Source organism: Schistocerca serialis, chromosome 11 (assembly GCF_023864345.2).
Source record: "Schistocerca serialis cubense isolate TAMUIC-IGC-003099 chromosome 11, iqSchSeri2.2, whole genome shotgun sequence".
Lineage (NCBI taxonomy): Eukaryota > Metazoa > Arthropoda > Insecta > Orthoptera > Acrididae > Schistocerca > Schistocerca serialis.
This window is the reverse complement of record NC_064648.1, coordinates 202,357,715-202,370,062: the sequence shown is the minus strand read 5'-3', so window position 1 is coordinate 202,370,062 and position 12,348 is coordinate 202,357,715. Positions and strand designations below refer to the sequence as shown.

Here is a 12,348-nt window from a genome sequence, read left to right as displayed (position 1 = left end):
GAACAGAGAATTTGTATTGTATGGATGCAAATCATTTAAAATGTTAAATGGGAAAAAGTTCTCAATAAACTATACAGAGACAGCTGCTTCCACAAAAAGAGAAGTGCAGAAATTGATCTTTAAATTTAGAGCAATAGTTTCAGCTGCTAATACCAAATATAACCATGTAAAGAAAGTTTATTCACTGGAAAATATTGAATATGTTCACGAGACTAGAGTAAGAAGTTCACGGATGTCCACTAGACCTCTATTCTCCCTACTATATATCACATGAACATAAGGCCATAACATGTAGAAGCTATTACATATGCGAGCATACTAAGTAAGAGTGATGCAAGTATTAAAACCTGTGGATTATGCACAACAACACTATTGCAGATGGTTACTCACTCAAGTTGCTGAAGGATATCTGGATAAAGAAAATTACTTCAACTCACACAAAGCACGGTTTCATCTTAGTGGGTTTTTGAACTCTCAAGACACACACTACTGCTCAACAAACAATCTCATAGAACTCTTTGAGATGTCTTTGCACAATGTGAAAGTAAGCTGCTGTGAGCAGTTTCAGGCCGACAGGTTTTAGATCTCATTTTCTTCAACACCACCATGAACTCTCAATCTATGTAACAGAACTGTTGCAACCATTCGTGCCGCAGCTGATGGAGGAAGAACGGAAGTATGCGGTTTTCCAGCAAGATGGCACTATGATGTGTACATCACTGTTTTCAGTGTCATACGTCCGTGAAGCTTTCAAGAAGACTATACAGTTTATGCTGGTTTATGGTCTCACGCTTCTCCTGATCTGTGTACCTGTGATTTTTATCTGTGGGGTATCTGAAAGGGCAAAGTCTACAGTAATTACCTGTTGAAATTGGAGAGTTGAAGACAAACATTTCCATTGCGATATCGGAAATCACACCAAATGAATTTGACTTGTGTCTGTATGAGACCAGTTGTTTTTTGTGCCATAAAACAAAACAAAACAAATACCAAATGAATAGACAAAAGTTGCCGGAAACATGAGACATGCTTAGTTGTGTCTCTGAGTTTATGGTGAATATTTTCAGGATCTTCTGTGCACTTCTGACCTTCTCCATGTTCAGTAAATTGTTTTTCATAATAATAATTTACTTCTTTGTACTTAACAATTAATGAGTGGCTTGTCTGTAGGTTGTTTATAAGAAGTAGGGCCTCTTGTTTTGGTCAGCCTGTATTATAGGAGACCATTTACTAGCTAAATATTTGAAATAGAAGGTACCAAAAAGTAACGCAAGTCTGTATTTTCGAGGTGGCTAAATTTGTTAATACGTTAAAGGTTCTCAATTTGTATCACATGTTCCATTGTAGAGGAACTACTTCCATTTCATGGTACAAGATGGTGCCTGACTGACGAAATATAGTTTAACCAGCTATACCTTCAACAGTGTGTCTCAAAATGAATATCACGGTTTTAAAACTTTGTAAAATTTATTACATTCAGCATCCAGTTAAATGTAATACTATAAATGAAAGTGCAATTCAAACAGTTTTGTTTGTATACACATATGTATACATGTGCACTATCTGCTGTGGGCTCCATAAGAAAGTACAAGCAGCAACGGTGGCCTCTAATGAAGATAGAACTTTCTGTGTTTAACAGTGTTCAAGGGCTGAATCTGTTGTTACAGTGCAGCTTGCATTACATGTTACACTGTGTGATCAAAAGTATCCTGAAAACATACATTTTTCACATTAGGTGCATCGCGCTGCCACCCAATGCCAGGTACTCCATATCAGCGATCTCAGTAGTCATTAGACATTGTGAGAGAACAGATGGGGTGCTCCAAGGAACTCGTGGACTTCGAATGTTGTAACGTGATTGAGTGTCACTTGTGTCATACATCTGTACCCGAGATGTCAACACTCCTAAACATCCCTAGGTCCACAGTTTCAGATGTGATAGCGAAGTGGAAATGTGAAGGGGCATGTACAGCGCAAAAGCAAACAGGCCAACCTTGTCTGTTGACTGACAGAGACCACCGATGGTTGAAGAGGGTCATAATGTGTAATAGGGAGACATCTATCCAGACAATCACACAGGAATTTCAGACTGCATCAGGATTTGCTGCAAGTACTATGACAGTTAGGCAGGAGGTGAGAAAAATTGGATTTCATGGTCTTGCGGCTGCTCATAAGCCACACATCACACCGGTAAATGCCAAACGATGCCTCGATTGGTGTAAGGAGCATAAACATTGGACAATTGAACAGTGGAAAAACATTCTTTGGAGTGACGTATCACAGTATCCAAAGTGGGGATCTGATGGGAGGGAGTGGGTATGGCGAATGGCCGGTGAACATCATCTGCTAGAGTGTGTAGTGCCAAAAGTAAAATTCAGAGGTGGTGGTGTTGTGGTGTGGTCGAGTTTTTGATATAGGGGCTTGCACCCCTTGTTTTGCATGACACTATCACAGCACAGGGCTACACTCATGTTTTAAGCACCTTCTTGCTTCCCACTGTCGAAGAGTGGTTTGGTGACGGCGGTTGCATCTTTCAACACTGTCGAGCACCTGGTCATAATGCACGGTCTGTGGTTGAGTGGTTACATGACAATAACATCCCTGTAATGGACTGGCCTGCAGAGTCCTGACTTGATTCCTATAGAACAGCTTTGGGATGTTTTGGAACGCTGACTTTGTGCCATGTCTCACTGACCGACATCTATACCTCTCCTCAATGCAGCACTCTGTGAAAAATCGGCTGCCGTAGATGGCATTAATTTGAAGACAGCAAATGTCTTTGCAAAGTGAAAGATATGAGACAATGAAGCGTACGTGCAAAACATTTTGAATGAGTGAGAGAGACTTCCATGCATAGCCCCAAAAAGTCAGTTTGGAAGGCTAGTGTGGAATCAGCAATTCCAACGAAGTCTGTGTGGAAACTATTAACAAGATACTTACATCTATAGCCTTATCATTTGCAGTTGTTACAAGCTCTATAGTTCTCAGACTGGGGTTTATGTGCAAACTTTGCAAATGAAATGTCATTGCATGAATGTGAGGATTTTCTGGGTGGAAATTTGAACTCACAGAAGGTGTGCATCTGGGGGGTCAGTTGTATGTGCACAAGATGGTACAGTTGCAACAAGACTCCCCTAAATTGAATGTGACTCTTGCCAGGACAGTAACTCTTGAGAGAACAGTAATTCTGGTAAGGACAGTTACATATATAGCTTTGTACATGATTTATTCAGTTGAAAAACTGAAAATGTTACTTTGAAATAAAAGCAGTAGAAATCATATTTTATTGTTGTATTGTTACTTTAGCATGTAACATGCTTCTGTAACAATGGCTAAACTCATCCAGTCCTGTATTAAACAGTTATGCTCATTTCATCTACATTTGGAATTACCCATTGCAAGTCTCTGCACCTTAATTTAACTTACAATTACTGATAATGGAAAACTTTTAATTTTTGTTCTGCACTAAAGCTACCGATTGAAAAACACAGTACAATAAATATCAAAACTAATCCCACACACCTTTACATGAATTAACTAAATTACTCAAAAATTTATGTCCTATGAATTGAAGTAACACTTTCAACTCTTGATCATCGTTTTTAGCAAATTCTGCATACTATTTTATCAGCAACACAACTGTGCTTGGCTGCTCTGTGCTCAAGTCCAACAATGACTTTACATCCGCTCTGACTTAGTATATGAGCAGTAGTGGTGCAGCATTTTTGACATTATACAGCAAAACACCACCACCTCCAGAAAAAAAGACACTTTCAGCCTCAGCCTTGTGGAATTCCTCTCTTTATTTTCATGGGTGTGACTTTTTATAGTTTCTTTTTACTAATTGTACCCTGTTGCTTAAGTATGATTGAAAAAAATGTAATGGTTTATCTACAATACCATAATGTTCTAGTTTTTTTATCATTATTTCATGTGTGACTGAGTTGAAGACTTTTGTTAAATCTAACAGTGTAGCACAAGTGAGTTTCTTGTTTTCATATCCTTCATATACATTACTAAGGAGGCATTCAACTGCTTTGGTTGTCTATAGTTCAGATCGAAAGCGAAACTGGTTCTTGCTGAATAATTTATTACTTTCAAAATAATTGTAAATTTGTATATGTTTGCAGGTTCCTGTTACTTTTGATATAATGGGAACTATTGATATAGGTCTATAATTGTCTGGCATTTATTGACACCTTTCTTATAGATTGGGAGTGTAGGTGTCATTTTCAGACATTCGTCTAGTCTGCATATCATATACCATGCATTCAAAGCTTATTAATATATATATTGGACTGTCTTATGTATATGGGACATTGTAAATGACCATGCAGTTACCGTTAGTGATTTTTTTATTATTACAACAATGAGTAACACAAGATGTCTATAAATTGTTTGTAGTATTATTGATAAATAATATTTTGTATTTCTTTATGGTTAACTTTCTCATATATGAATCTGTATAATGCAACAGAGTGACTGACCTGACTTTATTTAGGTAGTTGGCCTTTTACAATCCTGGCAACATTTTTGTTCTCCTGTCCCTTTTCTTTGAAAGTACTGAACATCTCAGTTTGCTGGTCAGAGGTTCTGGTCTGTCTGGTGCCACATTATCTATTGTCAGTATTTCTTCTAGAGTTCTCTTCACATTCCTTCATTGTTTAGGAATATTCAATGTAGCAGTTAAGTTCCATGCCAATTCATGCAGAAATTTCCTTCGTGGCTTCTTTACATCAGTGCTGGAAAGGGTAAAGAGAACCGTGGCATTTCTCCCATTTTGATTGAGAATGTCACAGAAAACCCTCATAGGCCATCTTCTTGTTACATGTGCAGTGGTGTAAGTTTTGCATAGCTGATCAAAAGTGTCAGTACCACCTTTTGTTTTATTGTATGAAATTATCATTTCAGGTTTTCCTGTTGTTTTGTCGATGTTGTTTGAGTAGAGCATGGTAGACAGCAAGAGTACAACTTTATTCTTCTTTGGGACATATGACAGTATCATCTTATTCACAGCAGAGGCAAATTGAGTATTTCTTACATTTTGAAAACATAAGAATGATTGTGGTATTTCAGGTTCATTTTTTTTTTTTTACAGTTCTCAACATTGTCAAACCAAAGTTTTCAATCATTGTGTGATAAAGAGGAGCTGACAAAAACCAGTTGTCAACAGATAGGTTCCTATTAGTGTTATGAATCGGTTCTGATAACTGGGACAGCTTCATTCTTTTTTTCTGTTACTTCCTTGCCAATGCAGGGAATAGCATTTAGTATGTACTAAGACATGCAATCATTAAACATCAAAATATTTATTCCTTATTTGTCTGGTTTCAAAGACATGTTTATACTGAATGGATATCTGTCACGGAAGCCCATTGGCTACTCATCTGTTATGCAGTAATCGAAAGGGGTTTATAGGGACTTTCAGTTGTCAATAAATTTAGTCCAGATGTCCCAAATGGGTTAAAGTGCTTGTGTAAGTGACAAACTTGTCCAGTATTTCATCTATAACCACTAATAACTACCATGCTTTAATTGGACTAGAAATAGACCTTGTTTGACCCTTTGGTCTTGGGAAATGAGTAACTAAATTTCTGGATTTAATTCTTCCTGTCTTAGATGGTACAGGTGAAGACCACTGAAAGCCATTCTTACCTAGAAGGATGGAAGGATGTTTGCATTGGAGGAACTACCATAGATATCATCATCATCTTCTCCACCCTCTTCCGTACCTAATAGTTCCTGTCTTTCAACAAAATCAGGATCTTCATCAGAATCTAGGCCTCCAAATGGATTGTTTTCCTGGTCCAGCTCGTCCATAAGTGTATTATGTATATTGTCATCTGTTATGAGTCATTTACTCATTGTCAGTGAAAAAAAAAAATATAGGGCAACGCTGAAAGGAAACAGTTATAAGTTATGCACAACATACATTTCAATATTGTATATTTACCAAGTTGTTATTTTCAGTATGCATAAATGAGCTACACAAAATGCGCACTGGGGTAATCATGACCCTACGGACGTTCAACAATCTTTACAGCTTTACACTACTGCAACAACAATGCAAATGTTTGAGTTAACATCGCATACGTGTAGGCAGTGTTACCAACTTAATATACACTATGTTTCGATAAACAGTTGCCAACACAGTCTTTGTAATACACAATAAAAATTACGCTAGGGTCCAGAGGATCCCAGTGTGCAGTGTGAGGGTTAACAAAGAAATGGGAAATTTGTCAGACACCAATAGCACACAACTAAAGCTAAAAGTAATCAACAGATTATCAGAAGGTCTCATAGCTGTTACTAGCATTGTCAATAAATATTTTACGAACATATAACAGATTTAGATAACACGACAAAACTGATCCCCTGCAGGAACTAAAGCTCTCCTCAGTGAACTCGCGATCTCTATCCTACAACAGATCAAGACACACTGAAAGCAACAAAGAAATTACATAATTAAATGTCCACTGACTTAAATGGATTCTAATTTAAAAATTTAATGTTAACAACAATTGAAATGGCCAAAGGAATCTGCCACATAGTTTATTCATCTCTGACAAAAGGCAGTTTTGTGGATAGAATGATAATAGCCATAGACATATCACTATACAAAAATGGAGATCCAATGTGCTGTGTCAACTGCAAACCATTTTTCTCATTTTCTCAAAGTTCCTGAGAAAATAAAGTACTTCATATTTATTCCATACTTTGAAGAGGAAAAGATTGGTGTCATAAATAACAGACAATTTGGACTGCAGAAAGGAAAATCAATAGTTTCAGCGTATTTGAATCAGTAAATATCTTTCACAGGGATTAGATCAATGGCAAAATCCTTATGGTATATTTTGTGACTACTGTGTGACTTATCGAAAGCTTTTGACCTAGTTGATCATGACATTTCAATAAGGTGACTTCATTAGTATGGGGTTGGAAGAGCAGCTCTTAGTACAATTAAGACGTACCTGCAAAATAGAAAACAGTAGAAACACAATTAGAACAATAACAATATTTACTTGGAGTTTGACAAATTAGTCATTCTGTACCACAAGGCAGCATATTAGGATACCCAATGTTTCTGAGATAAATTTGCAGAGATAAACATACTTAGCTTTTAATACTGAAAGTGACATAATTCTTTCTGCAGGCATTACCACTAGCATAACCAGTGCTACAAATTTAGTTGATGCCGTAACATAAAGCAAAATGATATTTGACTCAATCACTGAATGGCTTGGAATCAATAGATTCACTCTCAGTAGAGAGAAAACTAAAACAATACTGTTTGGGAACAACAGAAGACTACAGGAGTAATCTCAGTAACAAGTATGAATAGTACACATATGCTTCAAAAAGCACAATTCTTACACCTCAACACAGATAACAGTTCACTGTGGAAAGACCGAATTGGTATCACAACACAAATGGAGTTCAGCTATATTTGTTCTCGAGAACATTAAAAAGCTAGTAACAGATGGTGCTATGTGAACGCTGTATTTTTCATATCTTGATGCCATAATGACGTATGGAATTGAAATATGAGGTCAGTCAAGTGATGCAAAAGGAATATTCAAACTGAAAAATGTAACCATTAGAACAACGACTAATGCAAGATGATCAAACAGCTGTAGGCCACAGTTAAAAAAATTAAAATTTGAACTTTCTGCAATATTTATGTACTCAAAATACTATTGTTTCCAGAGGAACATAAAAACAAGTTCAATAAAAGTGAAGTTGTACATAACCATTCTAGCAGAAACTGTATAAATTTAAGGGTTCTTTCACATAACATGGCTTAGCTTCAAAAGAAGCCAATAAAACTGTACAGTTCATTTCATGTTCCCAATACCAGCTTGGGAGCGATGTGTAAGCAAAAATAAAACTGTTGCTTGTAAGAATACCTTTCTATTTTGTCAATGAATACATACCATATGCAAAAAAAAAAAAAAAATTGGAAATAGGCACACAGTGTAGTATGAAACATAACAGCTATGGCGTTACTGCTTCTTTAAGTTTTGTTACCAGCAGTTTCTGTCACATTAATTAATAGAACAGCTAATAGCAAGTCAACAACAATCCTAAGGATCACCAAATGTGGGCAATATCAGTAATGCTACACTTTGGAAAAAGTGACCATGATGTAAAGCTATAGAATATATTCCTTATACCTCAATTGATAGTGTTTATTTTATTTCTTTGTTGTGTGGCATACATTAATATTCTTAAACAATTTAATTACAAATTGACACACACTGAATATCATCGATAGCCTCCTCTGTTGCAGCAAGGAAGTCAATGAAGGTTCCCTTGTGAGCTCAAACTGGCCATTCTTCCACCATGCGCTGGGTTGTTGTATTCACATATCTATTTTCATTGTGAATGAGACTACTCTGCAACAAAATTAATATGTTATGTAATGACATTTTATTTTACAATTTGCTCAGCATTATTTAATGTACAAAATTTATTGTAATTCTTTAATTTTCTGTTTCTCACTGTTGTGTTATTGTAGCAAAGTGTACATAAGACCCTTGAGGAATCACTGTTGTACTCCCAATTTTGCTTGAAGTATCGATGTGGCATCCATGCCATTCAGTTTAGTAAATGAATTCTAAAAGGCACACATTGTGCCAACTTTGAACAGTTTACCTGGAAATAAGTAAGACAGAAACTCAAGAGCGTGTGTGGCATGAATTAATTTGGGCATTACTATCTACTTGTCAGTATTTGTAACGCAAGAACTTCTGTTTATTCTTGTTTTCTACAGCAACAGGTAAGGTCAACTCTTTGAAGCAGATGACACATGTTAAGTACTTGATCCCAGCCAAAGAACTTTTTACAGGAAAACTTCCCAGATAAAACTAAAATGTGCATTTGAGATGGGCAGTAAATTCAAGATACGTTCTTATGTATTTCGAATTGAAATAAAATGTGTGTAAATAGACTGCACAGTAGATAAAAATATCTAATTATGTATGAAGCTATAGTGTTTAAAGTCACTTCCATGATAATTAACTAGAATATGTGATTGTTGTTGCGTAAAACTGACGTATGAACTATGTACTTGGATCTGATCCATATATCTACATCCAAAGCAGCTAAATAAATTAACACAAATGGTTTATAGTTTCATTTTTCCTACACTGTATGGATGACACAAATGTTAGCCATCACAACTGGAATTCTTATGTCTGTTTCCAGATTATTCCTGAAATACAATCAGTTTCTCTGTAACAGTGGAGTGATGTAGCCTTCATATGTTATTTATAGGCCTGAAAAAGTAAGGGTGCTGATGATCTCACCATTTAGCTCCAAAAAACACCAGTCACATCACATTGAAAGTTAAGTTAGGACCTGAAAACTTACTTTCTATTCAAATGGTACATTTCTCAGTATGGGTTCTTTGACAAAAGTCTATCTACTTGTCCCCTCCACAGCACCTAGAAGTATATAACATGAGTTGTGAAACACACACTATAGAGACTATTTACCTTATCTATTGAGGCTTTTCTTTCTAAATACCCAATAATGCCAAAAATGACAACAGTTTTTTTTTCCTTCAGTAGGCGTGAATTTTTCACTGATAAAGGCTCTCACACAGTCAATTTTATTATTCAATACTTACATTGACCACCTGAGAGTGGTTTTAACACTTTAACATCAGCTCCTGCTCAGTATACTTCAGAGTATATTGTTCCATGTAAAGGCGATACTGTGTAACACACAGCAACTCCTGCTGGTTCTTGGTGATGGGCAGACATGCAGACAACAAAATACAACATCACCATGTGAATGAAAACTTCACCGAAGAAAGATGATAGCAATCATCTGCTCAAGTGCATTCAGGGCAGTAGTTTGATTTATGTCGAGAACAAGCTGAGGTGGTCCAGAGGCAGCATGACTATACCAAATCAAGTGCCTGGGCACCAACCGCATCACACAACATTTCGAGGCCTTTTTGGGAGTTTGTGTGATCATGGGTCCTTTCAGACAGATTAACATACAGGGAGGCAGTGGAATGTGTGTACAGCAGATTGGGATGTCTGGGTTCTACGGGATACTGAGACAAACCGTAATACAAGCTCCAGGCAAGTGGCCCACCAACACCGTTTAAACCAAAGTACAATTATGTGTATCCTGCATGATAACTGCTATTATCCCTAACACCTGCAGTGAGTGCAAGGATTGTCAACAGTGGATTTCCCTCTATGGGAAGGATTTGGTTGATGGTTGTTGCATCAGATCACCACAATTATGGGATTTCCTTGAGCAGTCCTCTTTACTGAAGTAGCAGCCTTTACCAGAAGTGGCATCATTAATTAATCTACATAGTCACAATGTGTGGGCTACGGAAAATTCTCGGTGAATTGTTTAAGTGGTTCAACAGCAATGATTGAGAATCATCATTGGAGAAGGGATTCTTGGTGACCACATACTTGGACCAGTTTTTATTTCTCAATGCCTCAACTGAGGAATGTACCTGGACTTTCTGAAAAATGTCTGGCTGGGCTGCTTGAGAATGTGCCTTTAGCTATATGACAGGTTCTGTAGTTTCCACATTACAGTTTGCCGACATCTGCACAGCATCTTCCCCAGACACTGAATGGGACACGGAGGCCTCATAGTGTTGCCTACTAGAAATGGTTCAAATGGCTCTGAGCGCTATGGGACTTAACATCTGTGGTCATCAGTCCCATAGAACTTAGAACTACTTAAACCTAACTAACCTAAGGAAATCACACACATCCATGCCCGAGGCAGGATTCGAACTTGCGACCGTAGTGGTCACGTGGTTCCAGACTGAAGTGCCTAGAACCGTATGGCCACACTGGCCGGCTGCCTACTAGATCACTGGACTTAAACCTCCTGGATTTTTACCCCTGGGGGTATCTGAAAATCATTGTGTATGCTGCACTAGCAGACCCCGTCGAGCAGACCCTTTAACAGCATGTTCACGACACTTGCGACACGATTTGAAGAGAGCCCAGAATGTGCGAAAGAGTGTGGCAGGATACAGTGTGGCATGTGAATTCACACACTGCACCCCATGGAGGCCATTTTGAACACCTGTTGTGATGTGGATGTTGTCCAGCTCAGTACTGTGTTCCAGAAGGAAATCTTGTCATTACAGGCACACCGTCAATTGTAGGACATGACGTTCATAGAAGCTTTTTTCCTCCAGTTCCAGTCAGGAATCCATCCATGCAGTTTGTCAGTTTTATTATTGTCCATCCTGTATACTGCAGAAATACATGACAGCACGGCCTACGGTACCGATCCTCTACAACAGCGGCCATCGAACTTTACTGCTCGAGAGCCAGTGTAGGTACTGTGGGGCAATCATCAGGGCTGCATATGTACCAGTCTTATTATTAACTGGTACCCTACAAAAATTAGTAGGTTATGAACTCCCAGTAGACTAGCTGCAGCAGAGGCTCGATAAGTTGGGGGCTGGCAGCTTACTGTTGAAAGTCAGCACCGTTCGGAAAAGGTTGTATCTACTGTTCTTGTTTCAGATTGTGCTTGACAAAGAATTGTTGCATTGATTGTGTGTTGGATAATTAATTGATTAATAACAGTAATTGTTATATTTAAATGCATTATGCAATATGAGAGAAGATCACACATGTTTACTGAATTATTTGAATTAATTTTCTTTCTTCTCACTGCATTGCATTGCATTGCAAAAGCCTCATTTACTTTCATATTCGTAGTTACAATTATGTACACATTTACAAATCCATGTTTCTTACATTTGAAATTTATACCATAGCAATTCATTGGTATGAGCAGCACATATCCTTGAGCTTTGAGTACTGGATGGCAACAAAACATTCTCCCTCTCTCATCTTCCCCTGAGGTAAGAGGCCGACTTTACTAAGCCCGTGCTCGAATTTACAAACATTAATTAAAATTGAGCACATATTAAAATAACACACACTCTCTCTCTGAGTATTTTTATTTGTTGCAGAGAGAAAACTGCACTGTTAATTAGATGTTATCACTAGTTGACATTGTAAGATTTGGCTATTAACTGCTATACACATACTATTATAAAATACGACTGAGAACTACAGGCCACATTAATACTTATTCAGGCCACATGCCGCTTGCAGGCCGCAGTTTGAGGAACACTGCTGTACAATAATGTATTCTCCTCTTTTCAGAATTATATTATAGACCGTTCAAGCATTCTGGAAAACGAAACCCGATGGTTATATGAACAATATCTTTTCAATGTATAACAAGGTGTTCCAAAATTCACCAATTCTTTGAAACATTCCTCATTTATCCTTCAAAAGTTTTGATAATCATCTGGCTCTGCTGCAATTCTCTAAGCTT

The 12,348-nt window shown here is 37.4% G+C and overlaps 1 long non-coding RNA gene across 1 annotated transcript in view; it reads right to left on the bottom strand.

Annotated features, from left to right (window-relative positions):
- Positions 1 to 6,865: 6,865 nt before the first annotated feature.
- LOC126427001 (uncharacterized) overlaps positions 6,866 to 12,348 on the bottom strand; it is a 174,579-nt gene continuing 169,096 nt past the window's right edge. The window contains exon 3 of the long non-coding RNA XR_007576486.1: positions 6,866 to 6,971. This is a non-coding gene — a long non-coding RNA (uncharacterized LOC126427001). The remainder of the gene's footprint in view (positions 6,972 to 12,348) is intronic.